This window comes from Pelodiscus sinensis, chromosome 2 (genome assembly GCF_049634645.1).
Source record: "Pelodiscus sinensis isolate JC-2024 chromosome 2, ASM4963464v1, whole genome shotgun sequence".
Taxonomy (NCBI): domain Eukaryota; kingdom Metazoa; phylum Chordata; order Testudines; family Trionychidae; genus Pelodiscus; species Pelodiscus sinensis.
Genome location: NC_134712.1, coordinates 92,792,030 through 92,810,747, shown reverse-complemented (window position 1 = coordinate 92,810,747; position 18,718 = coordinate 92,792,030). Strand labels below are relative to the sequence as shown.

At 39.8% G+C, this 18,718-nt stretch overlaps 1 protein-coding gene across 3 annotated transcripts in view; it reads right to left on the bottom strand.

Moving 5' to 3' along the window:
• The window catches only part of DOK6 (docking protein 6), a 369,141-nt gene that overhangs the window by 106,657 nt on the left and 243,766 nt on the right, over nucleotides 1-18,718 (bottom strand). The window lies entirely within an intron of this gene.

Genomic DNA, 18,718 nt, shown 5'->3' with positions numbered 1-18,718 from the left:
TACTGAATTTTTGACTTCTCAGGATTTCTTGAAGAAGTCTTATTAAATCAATCATGCAACATACTGCAGTAAGAAATAAATTAAGATGGGATAGTAAAATGTATTTTCTACATATTCTTAAATACAGAAGGCATTCACATTTTTGGAGAAAATATGTATATTTGTACGCAGTGGAGCAAACACGAAAAATACTGTCAAATATTTCATTGTCCTAATTTGTGTTTGATCAATAATGATGGAATATAGTTTAGCCTGGTCTTTGATTTGAAATAGCTCCTGTTCAGAAGAGCAAGATGAAAGATTGATGGTAACAGGTCATAATTTATAGCACATCATGGTACACAATGCAACAGTAACAGCAAATCACTAACAAAAAACTAGCTGGGAAAAATGAGGTCAGAGAAACTACCTATGCTTGTTTATTTTTGTGTTAATATCTGAGCCCTGTTAAAATGAATAAAAACCTAAAAAATTAAAAAATCTCTTATTTCTGAACCAGGCTGATCCAGGTATTGACTCCTGGAACTGATGCTTATATCCAGTATAATCCATTACAGAGTAAATACCATGCTATTACAAGGTATAATTCTTCACAGAGCAAAACAGCATCCCATAACACCACTTAATCTCTCTCACCCTCTTAACTAGCAACAAGACCGGTTAAGCAGCATTAATTGCGCACCAAAACAGATGATTTTGCTAACCAGCCAATGCTAGACAGAAAACACAAAATAAACCCACTACTTTACTGCTTTAAAAACCCATAATAATATAGGATGCCAGTGTCAATAAAACGGCACCACTGTACATGAAAAACAATAAACCTTGGGAACTCATTTAAACTAATTTCTTTTTTCTTTCCCACTGAATATTTATAATCTTTTCTTATAATAAACTCTGGGTTTATTAGTAGAATTGGGATGTTTCCAGTAGAAGCCCATTCTTTCTGGAATTTGCTTCTACTGGATGTTTGCCAGAGATTGGAGATCTATTTTAAAGCGCATCCATCTGTATAATCTATCTGATGGGTGAGCCGAGTCCTTTGCAATGCATACCAATAAAAAAATATGGGATAGTAAAGCAAAGACTATGTAACCAAAACTGTGCTTCCATTGCTCATGTAAACACTTGTGTTTCCATTTTTAAGTATTGTGAGGATCACATTATATGATCCTGGTCACAATTTTACTTTTGCCTGTAAATGATGCTTTACATGTTCCAAGCAATCGATCCTATATAAAGACAAGCTGCTTAAAAGCTATTACACAAACAGCATTTTGCACACTTGCACAAAAGTAGAAGTAAGCATTGAATATGGGAATATTTCTAAGAAGTGTTTTAAATAAAACTTTGTCTTCTAATGCTTCAATGACTTTCTATCCGACATATTAGTGTTGATGGAGCACTTCATTGACTCTAAGTGACATATATATGCACTAGTGATCATCACCAACTTTGATATACGTGTACCATAAGTAAATGTATGAATAGATACTTCAAAAATATATATCCAATAATGCCTCCATTGCAAAAAATTCTACCAAGAGAGGTGAATAAGAAGAAACTAATATAATTAGCATATTTGATGGATCAACAATTTCAAGACACTGGTGAATAAAATGTTTTTTGCCACAGAATAGATCTGAGTTTAAAACTATTTATTGTATATACAAATAAGAAAGTGAACCAGGGACAGCTGATGACAGTAAATATGCAAAACATTTTCCCACCTAATCGAAAATGATATGCCTTCTGATGTTAGATCTTCCTGTTTTAAAGGTTCAGGAGAACATTGAAAGGAGCTCCACTGGGTGCTATGTATGGGATTTGGTCATCCCATTTTGGCTGCTTCAAAAACAAGGTATAGTATAGCCACATCAGTCCCTGGATATTAGAAACACAAGGTGGGTGAGGTCATATTTTTTTTTATTGGACCAACTGGTGCTGGTGGGAGACAAGCTTTGGAGAACCGTGTCATGCCAAGGCATGACTCTCACCAACACAAGTTGACCCAATGAAAGATACTATCTCCTCCGTGTTGTCCTTCAAAAACAAGGGGAATTCTATGTTACTGCCCTGCTCTCATTCCTATCCTGCTTCTTTTAGCTACAATGTCCTCACTTACTTCTCCTGCTCCGGATTCCTCTTCCCACCCTCTAATGGAACACTGCTTATCCTCAACTCCTTTCTGCAGGAGCTGCTGCGCTCTTTAACCCTTAATGTACCAAATCCACCAAGATGACTATCTCCCTGCTAGCATCCTGATGAACTCTTCCCTGTCTTCACACAACACAATGCCTCTAATCCCAATTAACACATCAAAAATTGAGAATTTCCAATCAGTTCTTGATTATGCTACCATGAAGGGCAAATATCACCAGGACCAGCTTTTTAGGTAACTCCCATATATTTCCCAATTTGTCACTAAATTGACAAAATCCACTAACTGTTACCTCCATTCTCTCTTCCCTACAAACACCACATGATCCTGTTGGTCACTAGGGTACTGGAATATTTTACACATTGCACATGGATAGATTTTTTTCATTGAGCACTATTAATTTGAGTCTATTATATTTTTATAATCCACACCCACACTTGGTGGTGAGCTTTGTAATCATCACAACACATGATCCAGACAGATAAAATATATCCTGACAGTCACACTGCTACTCAGACAAAGAAAGAGCTTATTGATCACTTAGACAGATGATGATTTGATCAACTTGGATAGAGTAACAAAAAAAAAGGAAACAATTATTTTGAACGGTAAAAATACTCAAATATGTTTTACTGATTTAAGCAAGCTTTGTTACTGCAATCTTACATGACTCAGGTTTGTCTTCAGTACCGCAATAAATTAACTGAAGAGCACTATCCTGACAACATAATTAATCCACATCCATGAAAGAAGTTATGTCGAGGGGAGATCATCTCCTGCTGAAATACCATGGTATAGACACAGAATTAAGTTACATTGTTCAAGAGAGGCAGCTTTTTTATCCCCTTGTGTGATGTAACTTACATAAATTTAAGCAGTACTGTAAACAAGGTTTTAGGCTGCTGACAGGATAACTGACAGAGGCATCTCTCAGTGAGTTATAACATCATAATATATTTTTTTCAAAAAGTCAAAGTACAAACACAACCCAACTGACATCTGGAACCTTCTGAGACTGAAGGATTCCATTAGCAATAACTTCCTGCCCACCTTTCTAGTAAGTCCAATGCCTTTTAGAAATTATGATATCTCAAGTCTCCATACACAATAACACTAAATCACATGCTATCCCAGGATTATTCAGAGTCCAGAATTATTATTAACTGTGCAATTAATAACAACAACAACTACTCTTCTAGTCAGGAAGTACCGTTAGCAGGTCTTCATACAGTAGCTAATAGTACAGTAGCTTTTAGATCCTCTAAAGACAAACCTTCCTTTCACATCCTAACTAAGCAATAGATAAAGGAGCCCAAGAACTCTATCAAACCTGTTATTTCCAGTCAAGCTTCCTATACTATTTGGTACACATTTCATAATCTGTGAGGTTTTTTATATGATCTTACCTAGTTACAGCGGTTAATGAGAAGACACTCAAATACATGTAACATACTTGTGCTAGCTCTCATTGAGCTAGCATGAGTATAAATGACAGTAGAATCACAGTAGCATGGGAACCAGTGCTGCCTGAAATTGGCAGGTGTGCACTCAGCATAGCTAAGTCATGCTTCTGCTGTGCATATATGCATACAGGACTATAGGAGCAAGAGACTCACACCTCTAGCTTGTAGTGTAGACATAGCCTTAAGTGGCTAAACATAGAAGGAATTCCTGAAAATCTGGGCTCAATGTTAAGTACTGAGCACTTCTGAAAGCCTGGCTTGAAACAGTGAAGATCTGGTGATGCTACTGTGGATCTAAACAATCCCATGGCACTTTTCATAAGCAAAGATTTTTTTTTTACAACATTGAGTCAGGTCACAATTTTCTCATTCTTAAGGGGTCCCCCTCAAAGATGACTATATGTCAGCAGTTGTGAATGTATGTATTGAATTTCATGGAGCACTCTGGGATCCTTCAAGATGAAAGGCATAATGTAACAAATGCAAAATAATCCTGATAAAAGTATTAAACATAGCATCATAAAGCCTAAGCAAATACCATATTCATTCTTGTGAAGAAACAACTCGAAGAAGCTCTCAGGAAATATATTGGTTTTAGTCCTGTAAGGTTACTTTCAGGTGCAGTTATATTCCCAGAGCTATTGTATTTCTGTGAATGACAGCAAAGGTCAAAGACATGGTGTAGTGATCCCAGATAGCTGTTTGATGCAGCGAAGTCAGCAGGCACTATCATACTCAAGGACAGTTAAATCACAGTAAAGGTAAACAGAAAAAAACCCAATAAGATGTTGAGTAAATTTATTTACTAAATCAATGGACTGACAGCATCATCTAGAATAAAGCAAACTACAGGCCAGTGCCAGGCAAGCCTCTCAAGACAGGTTGGCCTTCAAAGAAGAGTCTTGACCTACAGAGCCATGGCTATTGCTGGCCTCCAGTTTTCCTGCTCTTGAGCTGAGATTGAGAATCATGTTGGGCTGTGCAAAACTGTACAGTATTATTTGCAGGGTGAACAAGTGTCATCACTAGAATTAAAATGGGACCACCACATGGTTTATTACTTCTGATTTAATAACGTGATCAGATGTTCCAATATTATAGGGACCATACTGATAGTAGGGGCTGTGTCTTATATACACAGATATATTCCTCTTCCCCAACCCGCCCCCTCCCAAAAGTATCCCAATTTTTCACACTTGATATCTGGTCACTCTATAATTTGAGCAGGAAATGACCTAAACTTTCGAGATAGTATGACAACCTTCAGGAACAGGCCATATTCCTTTTAAATTTTAAGATGCAATATTTTGAAATCAGAGGCTGAAGACCATGTGCCAAGAGTGAATGTGCTTATAAAATACATGTATGTGCAAGTGTACTCATGCATTTGCGCTGATATGTATTGGCATATGTAGGCCTGCTGTGTTTTGAATAGCTGCCTTTATATGTTGTATAGTGCACTGATAGAGTGTACAGAGCAGTTCAGGGTTCCTCAAACAGATTTTTAATTGCATTCTGTCAGAGACTGAGCTGACAGATCCTGACAAATTGGAAATAACCAGGATGCATCGGCACTGCACCATAACCCTAAATAAGATACACAATTTGAGCTACACAAATTGCGTATCTTATTTCAATTCTATTTCAAAATAGCGTATTTTGTCATTTGGCACTACATAGCACCAAATTTAAAAATAATGCGCTATTCCGAAATGTCCCTTAGCCTCATACAGGGACGTTGGAATAGCGAGCCCGAAATAATGGGCTTGCTGTGAAGACACTGGATAGCCATTTCGGAAAATAGCATCCAGTATCCCAAAATAGCATTGCAGGGTAGATGTACCCCCCGAGAGCTAGATGATTTTTTTTTAAAAGAAAAAGTCTCTTTGAGCATAGAATACATTTAAATCAAGTAATAGATATATCTAGCAATATGTTGTTAAAACATATACAAGCCATTTACAATTGCCTATGTAATTATCCAATGAGCATATATATAGTGAAGCTATCACACAGGTTTGACTTTGAGGTTTATACTGCCAACCATTACCCTAATGCCTGAATGACTTCAATATAAAATCAACAGCAATAGCAATAGACCCTCAGTGTGCTGCATAGACTGGCACTTCTCTTTTGTGGGAAAAATTCTACTTGGGGGAGAGGACCTTAGTTTTTCTTTTTATTAAACACCCTAATAACATAATGTAAGGTTTTTTGTTGCGGTGTGTTTTTGTTTTTTAATTGTGTTATTTGGGCAGAAAGTGTTGTCAATGGTGTGAGTGTGGAAAGGCTTCTATGGCTGCGTCTCCCCAGAATTACTCAAAATCTCCACATGGCAGCTTAATGGTGTGATTGAGCATCTGCTGTGGCATGACAAATTTTAAGCTCTGGCTTCAGAACTAATAGCAAAAATCTAAAATGATTTTAAATGGATAAACTGCATTGTCTCCTCTTCTCCACCCCTTCTTATTCATGCTAATGGAATCCTTACTCACATTCAGAGGCAGGCACATTAATGCAAAGATTTGTGCATATAGCAGGGCGATGGGTATGAAAAGCGAGCAAGCGAGAGAATAAGTGAATACCATGCCTTCTGAGCTCAAAGCATGACATAAATACAGCTCATTTGAAAGGAGGAAATTAAGACTGGTGCCAAAAGATTTTACCTCAAGGCTTGTTCTTGTTGTGACAGGTAAGCTTGTTAGAAAGAGACAGGAGTTAAAGCCACTGAACTAAAGTAGAGGGGACTGCCTCTTTGCCTTATCATCACTGGGAACATCATTACATTCTGTTAAAAATGATTTGAGTGGCTAATAGCATTTATGATCATATCCTCTCTGATTTACAAAGGTCAGTTACCTTTAGCTTACTATTCTGTAAGGTGAGGAAAGTGAACACATGGAAAGAAAGGACAGAAGATTTTCATGTACAAATTATAAGATTTTCCTTTTGAAGGGGGATCCTTTGCTTAGTTACTTTGGAATGGATTTTTTAAAACCCCCTTTTCTTTAGAGCACATACTATGAGTCATTTGACTTGATCATATATTGTATAGAAGTATATATTTTTCCATTTCATGACATATATAGATGTCACAATTCATTCATCTGAGAAACCACAGGTCAAGAGAACATTTTGTACATATCTGTTCAGAGCCATAGCTCCCTGCAGGACTTTTAGGGAAAAGTCAGCCCTTTTAAGATGTGTGAAATTTTGGAAGGCCATATAGTTTCCCATACACCTTAAGTGCAGCTGCACTATAATCTGAGAGTGCTTGTTAGTCATTTTATTTAATGATTAGAAGAACCTAATGAAGCTTTTTGCATATGGCCTAATGTGACCTCATTACATGTTCCCCCTGTTCAGTTGGACAGTACAGAGGATTGCTCTTTTCAACTTCTGGCTCAAATTGGGGGAGAGGGAGAGTGCACATGTTCTGCTAAAATACCCACAAAGCAAAATCCTTCAAAACTAGAGCCTAACGTAAGAGAAAGCTGAGAAATGTACGTGCAGACACATTCAATTCCGCCACTTTGGAGTCTTTCTGTATTTTTCCTTTATTCTAAAATATTGTGTTTATTGTAAATTTGTTAGAAACTTAAATTTAGAATTGTTTCCATTGTTCAGATACCATCATCATATTAGAAATCTTTCTCAAGCTTGCAAGGGTAGGAAACACTCCCCACCACCAATTCCTGTTAGAACCCTAATATTCAATGAGAAAAAATGTTATCTAGACAGAAACACCATCTACTCAGGCAGCAAAATCTATACTGTAAGTGAAAATGAAAGTTCTGTGCAGAATGAAACAACAAGCTGATAAAAATGGGCTAGTGAATGCGGAACAGAAAGATACTGAGCAATGGGGCTGCACAGCTGAAGACAGATACCATGATGGGCAACCTTCTCAAAGCCTATATAGATAGAAGAGGGGAGATGGATAGGCCAAACCTCAATTTCAGTGAATCAGCAAGGAATAAGGACAGTTGCCTGTGCATGGCTCACTACTCTATTTACATCCTCTTATGCAGGTTTTTCAATCACCTGAATGGGGTACAAATGTCTGTTTGCAAGCACAAGTTTAGTGGTTCATCTGAAAGTGTGAGCCATGCTGTGTCTGCCATTTATAGGGTTGTGTTACATTTACATTATTGAGCTGTGGAGATTCCTCCACCAGATGCCCCAGCTGTGGCTTCTTGAGCTATTTGATCACTGAGCTGAAAATAATGTGTCTCGCTGTTGCCACTGACATGAATTGAAAAGGCTGTCTTAAAGTTTTAGGTAAGCATACTTTCTGAATGATGATGGATGTTTCAGCCTTTAGTCACCTCTGGGTTTTGAAGTAATCAGACTGGCAAATAACCAAAGAAAATAACATGATGCATCTGAAGCTTAGATAATTTATGAATATTATGTGTTGACAGTTACTGGATGCACATACTGAATTAACTCAATAGTAGGATTGTCAGTAAATGCACCGGGGAAGGGGAAGGCTGCCAAAAAAAACAAAAAAAACCAAAAAACAAAACCTTGAATGGGAATGAAAGAGCCATTCACTTTGATGCTCTGTCTCAGCTCTGTTATGAGCTACAAGACATGTTTTGCCATTAGGGACTCAGTCCCTATGGGCCAGAGAGAATAAATGGGTTAATCTATACTTAAAGCTGTGTCACTGCAGCACCCAGTGAAGACACTACCTACACCGAGGGTACGTCTAAACTACATGCCTCCGTCGATGGAGGGATGTAGATTAGACAGATCGGCAGAGGGAAATGAAGCCGCGATTAAAATAATCGCGGCTTCATTTAAATTTAAATGGCTGCCCCGCTATGCCGATCAGCTGTTTGTCGGCAGATCGGGGCAGTCTGGACGCGCCGCGTCGACAAAGAAGCCTTTCTTGATCAGCACAGGTATGCCTCGTGAAGCCAGGTTTACCTGTGCCGATCAAGAAAGGCTTCTTTGTTGACGCGGCACGTCCAGACTGCCCCGATCTGCCGACAAACAGCTGATCGGCAGAGTGGGGCAGCCATTTAAATTTAAATGAAGCCGCGATTATTTTAATCGCGGCTTCATTTCCCTCTGCCGATCTGTCTAATCTACATTCCTCCGTCGATGGAGGCATGTAGTCTAGACACACCCCAAGAGGAGAACTTGTCCCATTGGCATAGATATTCCACCTTCTCCAGAGGCAGTAGCTATGTTAGAGGGAGAAGACCTCCCACTGCCTTTGTACCATCCACACCAGGAGTCAGATCAATATCACTGTGTCATTCTGGAGTGTGGATGTTTATTTACATCCTTGAGTGATGTAGTTATATTGACATAAATTTGCAATGGAAACCAGAGCAAACAGGTTTCAAGAGGGTTTAAAGAGACACATGCCCTCAAGAGAAGAGCAGCTAACAGAGGGTATGTCTACACTACAATGTTAGTTCGAACTAACATTCATAGCCGCTACACTAGCGCTCCGCTAGTTCGAATTTGAATCGAACTAGCGGAGCGCTTAGTTCGAACTAGGAAAACCTCATTTTACGAGGATTAAGCCTAGTTCGAACTTACTAGTTCGAATTAAGGGGTGTGTAGACCCTTAATTCGAACTAGTGGGAGGCTAGCCCTCCCCAGGTTTCCCTGGTGGCCACTCTGGCCAACACCAGGGAAACTCTATGCCCCCCTCCCGGCCCCGGACCCCTTAAAGGGGCACGGGCTGGCTACGGTGCCCGTGCCAGGTGCAAGCCTGCCAGCACCCAGCCAGCAGACCCTGCACCTGGCACGGCACAGAGCCACCCACCCGATGTCCTCCAGCCCACCCTTTCTTCCCGGGACCAGGCTGGTGGCTCCCGGGAGCTTGTCCTGGACCGCAAGAGGCGGGCACCTTCCTGGGCTAGTGCGGAGATCGTGGACCTCGTCCACGATCTCCGCACTAGGCACAGGAAAGTGGCCGGCTAGGGCAGGAGAGCTGCCAGCCTGGCCACTCAGGAGCAGGTGTGCATGAAAATCAAGGGGGTCCACTGAGACCCCCGACCCTGAGCCCTGAGCTTACAATGGCCGTACTGGGTCAGACCAAAGGTCCATCTAGCCCAGTAGCCTGTCTGCCGACAGCGGCCAACCCTAGGGACCCTGGAGGGGATGGACCGAAGACAGTGACCAAGCCATTTGTCTCGTGCCATCCCTCTCCAGCCTTCCACAAACTTTGGGCAGGGACACCACTCCTACCCCCTAGCTAAGACTACTCCATGGACCCAACCTCCATGACTTGATCTCACTTCCCTTTAAACTCTGTTCTAGTTGTAGCCTTCACAGCCTCCTGCAGCAAGGAGTTCCTCAGGTTAACTATTTGCTTTGTCAAGAACAACTTTCTCTTACTAATTTGAAGCCTGATACCCATTCCTTTCCTTTGGTGTCCTCTAGTCCTACTTTATGGGAACTCATGAAGAACTTTTCTGAATGCACCCTCTCCACCCAACCCCTGCTTTTAGAGACCTCTATCCTGTCCCCGCTCCATCTCCTCTTTTCTAAGCTGAACAGTCCCAGTCTCTGTAGCCTCTCTTCATCTGGGACCTGTTCCCAACCCCTGATCATGTTAGTTGCCCTCCCCTCTCCCAGCCTTTCTCTTCCCCTCTCCCACCTCCTTTTCCCAGTCTCCCCCAGTTTTGTTCAATAAAGACAGAGTCAATGTTGGAAGACACGTTATCTTTATTTTGTACATCAATAAGAAGGGGGGCTAGGGAAGGGTAAGTGGAAGGAGGTGAGGGAGGAATGGGGTACGAGCCCCCGATGGCGAGGACTGGGCTGGCTCTGCGGGTTTCTGGGGGTGGAAGCTCTCCTGCAGCCCCCCAATTGCCCTCTCTCCCCAGATGGCAGCCTGCGGCAAGTGCAGCCGGGCTCATGGCCGAGTGGTGTGATGTGCCCAGTGTGGGCAGTCCGGGCAATCCAAGCCAGGACTGCTTTGCAAGCGGGGCACCCCTTAGAACTGTCTGTCCGGGGTGGGGGTCGGGACCCTTTAAGCGCAGCCCTCGGCTAGCCTGAGACAGCATCTCCGCGCTCGAAGTCCTTCTCTGATGCTCTGCCGGCACTGCTTCCGGCCATCCTTAAGCCCTGTTCAGGGTCCACTCAATGTGGACTTGCTAGTTCGAATTAGCAAAACGCTAATTGGAACTAGTTTTTAGTTCTAGACGCGTTAGTTCGAATTAGCTTAGTTCGAATTAACTAATTCGAACTAAGTTAGTTCGAATTAACGTTGTAGTGTAGACGTACCCAGAGACAAGTTTTTAAGTCTCAGAACACAGAGGTTACCATAAAAGGAAGTTAGGGGCTCCTGGGACAGTGGTTAGAATCTAAGACAGCCAGAGATGTAGCCCTGTCATTGTTTTAAAATTCTTTTACTCTTATGCTAATCTTTGCTCCTGTGGTAAAACAAACATTTGTAGTTTAAGAAGGCTATTTGGGGTCATTGTATTCCGTTGGTCAGTTCCAACGGGAAGAACTCTGTTTACTATAACAATTTTACAATAACCCAAAAGTATGAACTATTAGAAAAGTTAATTTTGTTTTGGTTTTCATAGAATCATAGAATACTAGAACTGGAAGGGACCTTGAGAAGTCATCAAATCCAATTCCCTGCCCTAGCAGCAGGATCAAGCACCATCTAGGTCATCCCTGACAAGTGCTTATCTAACTTGCTCTTAACTATGATAGAGATTTCACAACCTCCCTAGGCAATTTATTCCAGTTTTTAGCCACCTGGACTTTTAGGACAATTTTTCCTAATGTCCAACCTTAATCTCTCTTACTACAATTTAAGCCCATAGCTTCTTGTCCTATCATCAGACGTTAAAGAGAATAATTTTTCTTCCTCTTAAATACCCTGTTTGGAACAAACATTTCTGGAATAATTTATTTTAAAAATATGTCTTTTCTTTAAGTGACAAAAGAACATTACACCGAATTGTCCCTTGGCAAGTTGGATGTGGACGGTGCATGCTGCAAGTCATTTAACAAAGGGAAAATATCAGACACAATCTGGAACAATGATGATGCTTCAGTAGATTTACAGAATAAATTTTGTTTTACAAAATCAAAGCATCTATTCAGTTGTGGATAAAAAAAGATGGGAATAAATATTCAGTAGAAAATCTGTTTCTTTAGTACTCTTCCTCCTTACATGTAACAGCATATAGTGTTCAGCACACACTGTACCCCACATACAATGAAAAAAGGAGAGGCCTACAAATCACTAACATCTGGCATTTGTTAGGATGGTAGCCAACTGTGATTATGGAGACCTCTGTGACTACTAATTTATGCAAACATTTCTATTTCTGCTATTATCTTACTCTTGCCCATCTGTCCGCATTTTCTAAAACCTAAATTGTGAGTTCCTTGGAGCAGGGACTGCCTTTGTATTATTTGTTTAAATAATCCTAGATTCTGTTTTGGCCCTTTACATGTTACTGTAGAAACATTCATGGATAGTCAAGGTCTCCAAAAATCTGAGGGACACCAAAACTTGGGTGTGCTCCTGTTTTTACCTGTGGGGGGGAAGGGGGAGGGGAAGATATGGAACAGCTGGATCCCTCAAAGTTCCATACATTAATTAACACACTTTCCTACAACATACAGGAATAAAACATTAACATTAATCTTCCACCAAAATTGTCATATCGGGTCAGACTGTGTCTAACAATAGTAGGTGCTTAGGTGCTTCAAGGGAATGTGAAAAAGCCCCTTAGTAGAAAGTTGGCTATGTGTTGGTTTACTGCACAGTAAACCTGGCCTATTTGGATTTTATGAACATAAAACATAATCCAGAACTAGGGACTCCTGGTTGCCCAGCTCAGGATCCTCATTACTGCAGGCACCCCTGTCATACAATCCTTCATACAAATGTATCAGGCTCTAAGATAAGCAAGGTAGATTTCTTGGTCCCACAATTACTATTGGGTGACTGTTACAGAACCTCTCTCATCTGATAGTTTGAAACTTTATAAATTCCAGCCTGCGTGTATTCCTGGAAAGTTTATAACCATTCAGCCTATTGCATCCAATCACAAGTCAGTTATTAATAAGCAGTTAGTGTTTTTATATATTATTTTTGCAGAAAGGGTTAAAGTCTGTTAATTAAGCATAATTAAGTCAAACACACGAACAGGATGTAGCTTATTTCAGGTTAGATTAGTTGGCAGAAACACCAACCACACAAGTCTTGCAGCTGGATTATGAGAGACAACATTGTCAGCCACTGAAATAAATTATAGACAGATTACATAATCAGAACATATCCATTGGCTGGATGTACACTGAGGCTGGGCACTCTTACCAAAGACTAAGAGATAATTAAACGTTTCTGAGGTTTTAAATGCTGCATCTCTTTTTAATTGCTATTTTTGTTCCTACTATCATTGTAGAATTTTATAATTGTGTTTACTGACAAAGACTAAAAGAAATACAACAAGTCTTATTACCACTTTCCTCCCCAAACTTTCATTTTTAAGCTCTTAAAAACATTGTCAAAACTTGAAAACATTGTTGTAAGAAAATAGGAGAAGAGACCTGAGCTGATTTTCAACTATTGTTAAGAAAGTCCCAATTAATGGTTTTAGATCATGGGCCAAAATGATTCTCCCTCGACCTATTGGGGAAAAAAATGCCCTACCACCACATAGAAAAAGAAATTGTGCTATTTTCCCCATCTTACTGTGACATATCATTGAAATCCCCAAACTTGCCTATAGGAGAATGAAATACAAATAAAAGATAGCTGTCAAACACTGAACTTTGCTTCACATAACTTTGGCATCTGTATATTTTCTAGTAAGAAAATTAATACATTAGTCTTGGGTCAGGTAAAAGGAGAGAAATTGCAAAGAAATGTAGTTCAGCACTTATTTTGAACTCAGACTCTTCACGGTTCAGTAACCCTCGAACTTAAAGCTTTCTCAGCTGTGGAAATGGATTCCAGGCCTGAAGAGTGTTTGGAAAAAAACACACTTAATTGCAGTTTTAATTTAGACAAGGCAGAAGTGAAAGAACAGTTTTGTGTGGCCACTGCAGAGAGACTAAATACTTTCTATCTTCATGGCTGAGAATGTGAAGGAGAGTCCCCAACCTGAGCCATTCTTTTTTAGGTGACAAATCTGAGGAATCGTACCTGAACAGACGTGTCATTAGAAGTGGTTTTGGAACAAACTGATAAATAAAATAGCAATAAGTCACTAGGAGCAGATGGTATTCATCCAATAGTTTTGAAGGAACTTAAATATGAAACGGCAGAACTACTAACTATGTTACCATTTCAAAATCAGATTCTGCACCAGATGATTGGAGGATAATGAATGTGGTACTATTTAAAAAAAAAAAAAAAAAGAGGCAGAGGAAGTCCTGGCAATTACAGACCAAAAAGCCAAACTTCAGTGTCAACCAAATTAGTTTAACTGTAGCAAAGAACAAAATTATCAGGCACATATATGAACATGATTTGTTGGTGAAGAGTGAACATGGTTTATTACAGGGAAATCAAGTCTCACTAACCTACTAGAATACTTTGTGGGGCTCAACAAGCATGTGGATGAGGGTGCACCAGTATATACAGTGTACGATACTTAGATTTTCAGAAAGCTTTTGACAGGTCCATTTTATCCCTCACTGTCATGGGGTAATAGGGAAGATCCTGTCATGGATTAGTAACTAGTTAAAAGATAAGAAACAAAGGGTAGAAATAAAGGGTTAACTTTCAGAATAGAGAGTTAAATAGCAGTGTTCCCCAGGGGTCTGTACTGGGACTAGCATAGTTCAACATCATATAACCAATCTGGAAAAAGGGGTAAAAAATAGGGTGCAAAAGTTTGCAAATGAATTACTCAAGATAGTTAAGTCTAAAGCAAACTGAGGAAAGTTGCAAAGAAATCTCACAAAACTGGATGTCTGGGTAACACAATGGCAGATGAGATTCAGTGTTGACATATGCAATGTAATGTACACTGGAAAACATAATCCCAATTATACATATAAAATGGATCTAGATCAGCAGTTACAACTCAAGAAATATGTGGATGTAGATATCCACAGTTAATTTTGCAGATACGGTTATAGATGCAGATACAAACTATGGGCTCATCTACATTGGCCCCTTTTCCGGAAGGGGCATGTTAATTTCAGAGATCGTAATAGGGAAATCCACGGGGGATTTAAATATCCCCCGCGGCATTTAAATAAAAATGTCCGCTGCTTTTTTCCGGCTTTTAGAAAAGCCGGAAAAGAGCGTCTACACTGGCCCCGATCCTCCGGAAAAAGCGCCCTTTTCCGGAGGATCTTATTCCTACTTTGAAGTACTACTTTGAAGTAGGAATAAGATCCTCTGGAAAAGGGCGCTTTTTCCGGAGGATCGGGGCCAGTATAGACGCTCTTTTCCAGCTTTTCTAAAAGCCGGAAAAAAGCGGCGGACATTTTTATTTAAATGCCGTGGGGGATATTTAAATCCCCCGCGGATTTCCCTATTACGATCTCTGTAATTAACATGCCCCTTCCAGAAAAGGGGCCAGTGTAGACGTAGCCTTTGTGTCTAGACCCCTGCAAATTTGCAGATATCCATTTTATATCTATGGGTATATACATCAACTAACATGGATGTAGATATCTGCAGCTCATTTTTTATGATGATGGATACAAATATGGATATAAATTTTATTTCTGCCAGGGCTCTATATATTAGCTCACACTCAATATGCCAATAATTCACAGAAAAGCAATTTAAAGAACTTGATGTAAAAAGTCTTCTCTCTCTTTGTGTATAGACTTGAACACTTTAAATTTAGATTCCCAATAATTAAACAACTGAACAATTTAAATTTGGATTCCCAAATATTTATTTCATTTAGATACAAGAATATTATATGTGTATTTAAAAAGCTAATGTTTGAAGTCCTGATTTCACTACCTTTGCTTCCAGGAGTCATATTTTACTTCATTCCAATGGGATTACTTATGAAGCTAAGTATCACTTTAAGAATGGCTGGTTGAAAACAAATCCACTAATGTTAATAACAACAGTTAACCATGTACACATCATCTACAAAGTTACTAACCCACTATACAAATACTTTAATTTTGTACTTCCCATAAAGCAACTATCTTTATTTAATGTGTTTTTTGAAGCCTCAGAAGAAAACACTACTATAGTGAACATCTTTTTACATCACAGCTCAAATCTTTACTTCAAATAAGAGACCATACATCAGTATTTTTCTGCATTAGGAGATGAACAGATCAAAGGACCAAGCAATAATCATGTTCAGAGAGATGCTGGATGGAAAACCATAAAATAAATCCAAGGCAAATTTTTAAAAGTGCATCGATGTTACCTTTGATAGTCTTAAGATATTAAAAGTACTGCTTCTTCTGTAGTCATATATTTTACCTTCATATTTTCCTTGCCAGCGCAAATCCAGATGCAAATATTTCCAAAACAGATTTTAGATATATAGACAGACAGACTTGTAGGTAACTCCCAAAGGAAAAAAATCCCTCATATCAAAGAAAAGGAAGCAAAACAGATAAAGGTAGCTTTAACTCTCAATACCAGAAAAAAGGAAAGGAATCTATTTTTCAATAAGATGAAAGTGCTATGAATTATAAGGAAGGGTGAAAATATTTATACAGTCTAAGTTATCAGGTTTGTAGCCAAATCATGCACTGAAAAGTAGAGTTACAATAGGAAGTCCAAGGGATTATGGAACTATTGCTTTTTTACCTGGATGCATATATTCTTTGTAAGGATATAATTATTGACTAGCTGAGAACAGAGTAAGGGCTAGCCAATCAATAATTCTGTTTCATGAAAAAAGTGTTGAAATTTAAAATTACTTTTGTTCTGATGTAGAACAAAAGCAAGACCTTTTGAATGTTCAAAAATGAGACAAGCAGGCCAATCCCAGGTAGCCCCATATTCCAATATTTAGGGTATCCCCAGAGATAGGGAAGATGCAGGTTATACTCCCTGCTTCAAATTAACCAGAGCAGGGATTAGAAACTGGGTTTACATACACCACATGTGAGTGCCCTAAACACCAGAAATTAGGTATTCTGGCCTAGGTCTCACCCTCTCTCAAATTACATCCTGGACGGAAGTAAGCAAGTTAAAGTTTTCATTAAAAACATTATGTTTTAGCAAAACATTTCTGTTTCAACAAAACATTTTTTAAAAGAAATATGTTTCATCCAAAAAAATGACCATTTCTAGTTACTGGTTTTGTCTCTTATTTAAAGGTCTAATTTAATTCTAATTGAGGCCAATAAGGAGTTTTTCCAGTGCCTTTAATTAGAGCAATATCAGAGTTTAAGAGTTTCAATTAACTGAGAAAGTAAGTCTGCTGAAAATGCTCTCGTACTAAAAGCATCAAATAACTACAGATGTTTACTCTGTGTTTTTGGACTTTTCTCATCCTTTCAGCCTTTGTTAATCTTACAGTATAACAACTTTAACATCTGCCATTAGTTAAATGGTTTCTGTACCCAATCTCACCCAAGAATGCACTTCCTATTCTGTCCATTAGCTTGGGAATAGAACAATTTCTCTGTAAATCTATATTTGAATTTCACACTAATTGGTCAATTGGAAATATAACTGAACCATAGGTCAGCCAGTGTAGATTTTCCATTGATTTTCTTGGGATGATCCTATTAAGTTTCCTAATGGTGAAGATGTGAAGGAAAAAAAGTAGCAACCCCTTCCTACTCTCTCCCTCCCCCCACAACAGCTACAGAAATCAATCCTAATGCACATAGCTACAAGGGTACTTCTATCATAAAAAATTGTAAAAAAAAAACCTTGGGGTTTGTCTATGTAGTATAGCAAAGTGTATTAGAGGGGTTTGATCTGTAAAGCGCTTTAACATGCTGCACTCTAACAGCCTGGTATAGACCCTGGTAGTGTTCTCTAAAAGGTTTATAATCTATGTTAATGTCCTATTGGAAACAGGACTACTTTACTGTACACGGGATACCTTTTAGAGCATGCCAGCAGGGCAGTTAGAGCACAACACATTAGAGTGCTGAATAAATCATACTCTTCTAATGCGCTTTGCTGTCCTGTGTAGACAAACCCTATATGTTTTAGTGTCTACAATGTACTTGAACTGTATTTATCTATTTGCAGCCAGATAATGCATCTTAGTTAATACTCTTAGTTACTATTATTCAATGGGTATGGAAGAGACATATTTAAGGGGACTTTATCAAAACTAAGAGACAATGAGACAATGTTATTATATCAAAGAGTATATGACAGAAAAATACAGTCCTGCAACTAACTGCACAGTGCAGGGCCCTGCCTGCCCAGGTTTGGGTTTTGGGACCTATAGTGGGGTGGCTGCCTCATAATGGCCAGAACAGATTAAAGCAGGCTGAAGGGAGCTTGCACAGAGCCCTGGCCAACCAGAAAGGGGCTTAGAGGGAGCCAATGAGAGCGCGGCTTGCTGGAACAGCCCTGGTTATAAGGAGCTGCTTATCAGAGCAAAGGACAGTTGGACCCTAAACAGGGAGGTTTCAGCAGCACTGGTTCCCAGGAGGAAGCATCTCAGAGGGGAACAGTGCTGGGCAGGCTCAGGAGAGAGCTTCAGCCTTTTGCTTTTAAGGTTCTGGCCTTGATACAAGGGCCAGGAGGGTATGAGGATCATGGGAAAGTGACCCAGGGAACAGAAGGCAATTAAGAGAGAGGCGGTCAGGACAAGGATGACACAATAGGGTCCCTGGACCAGGACCCAGAGTAGTGGGTGGGCCTGTCCGCCCCAGCGCAGCATATAACCAACATTGGTGTGTAGCCTTGATAGACTGTGGCTTGTCCCTAAGGTGAGGGGTTAGACTTTGGGGCTGCAGTGAGCCACAGTGGCAAGTGTACTGCTGATACCCCCAGAAGGTGGGGGTGAGAGACCAGTGTGGTGGGCACTGCCAAAGGATAACGTCCCAAAGAGGACTTTGTGATCCTAGCAGCGATGCAGGTCCAGAGGAGAGCCCGCAGAGACACTGGTCAGAAGGGCCACCCTGCTGAGGACTGAGCTAATTCCCAGAGCGACCAGCAGGAGGCACCGCAATGGTGAGTCTT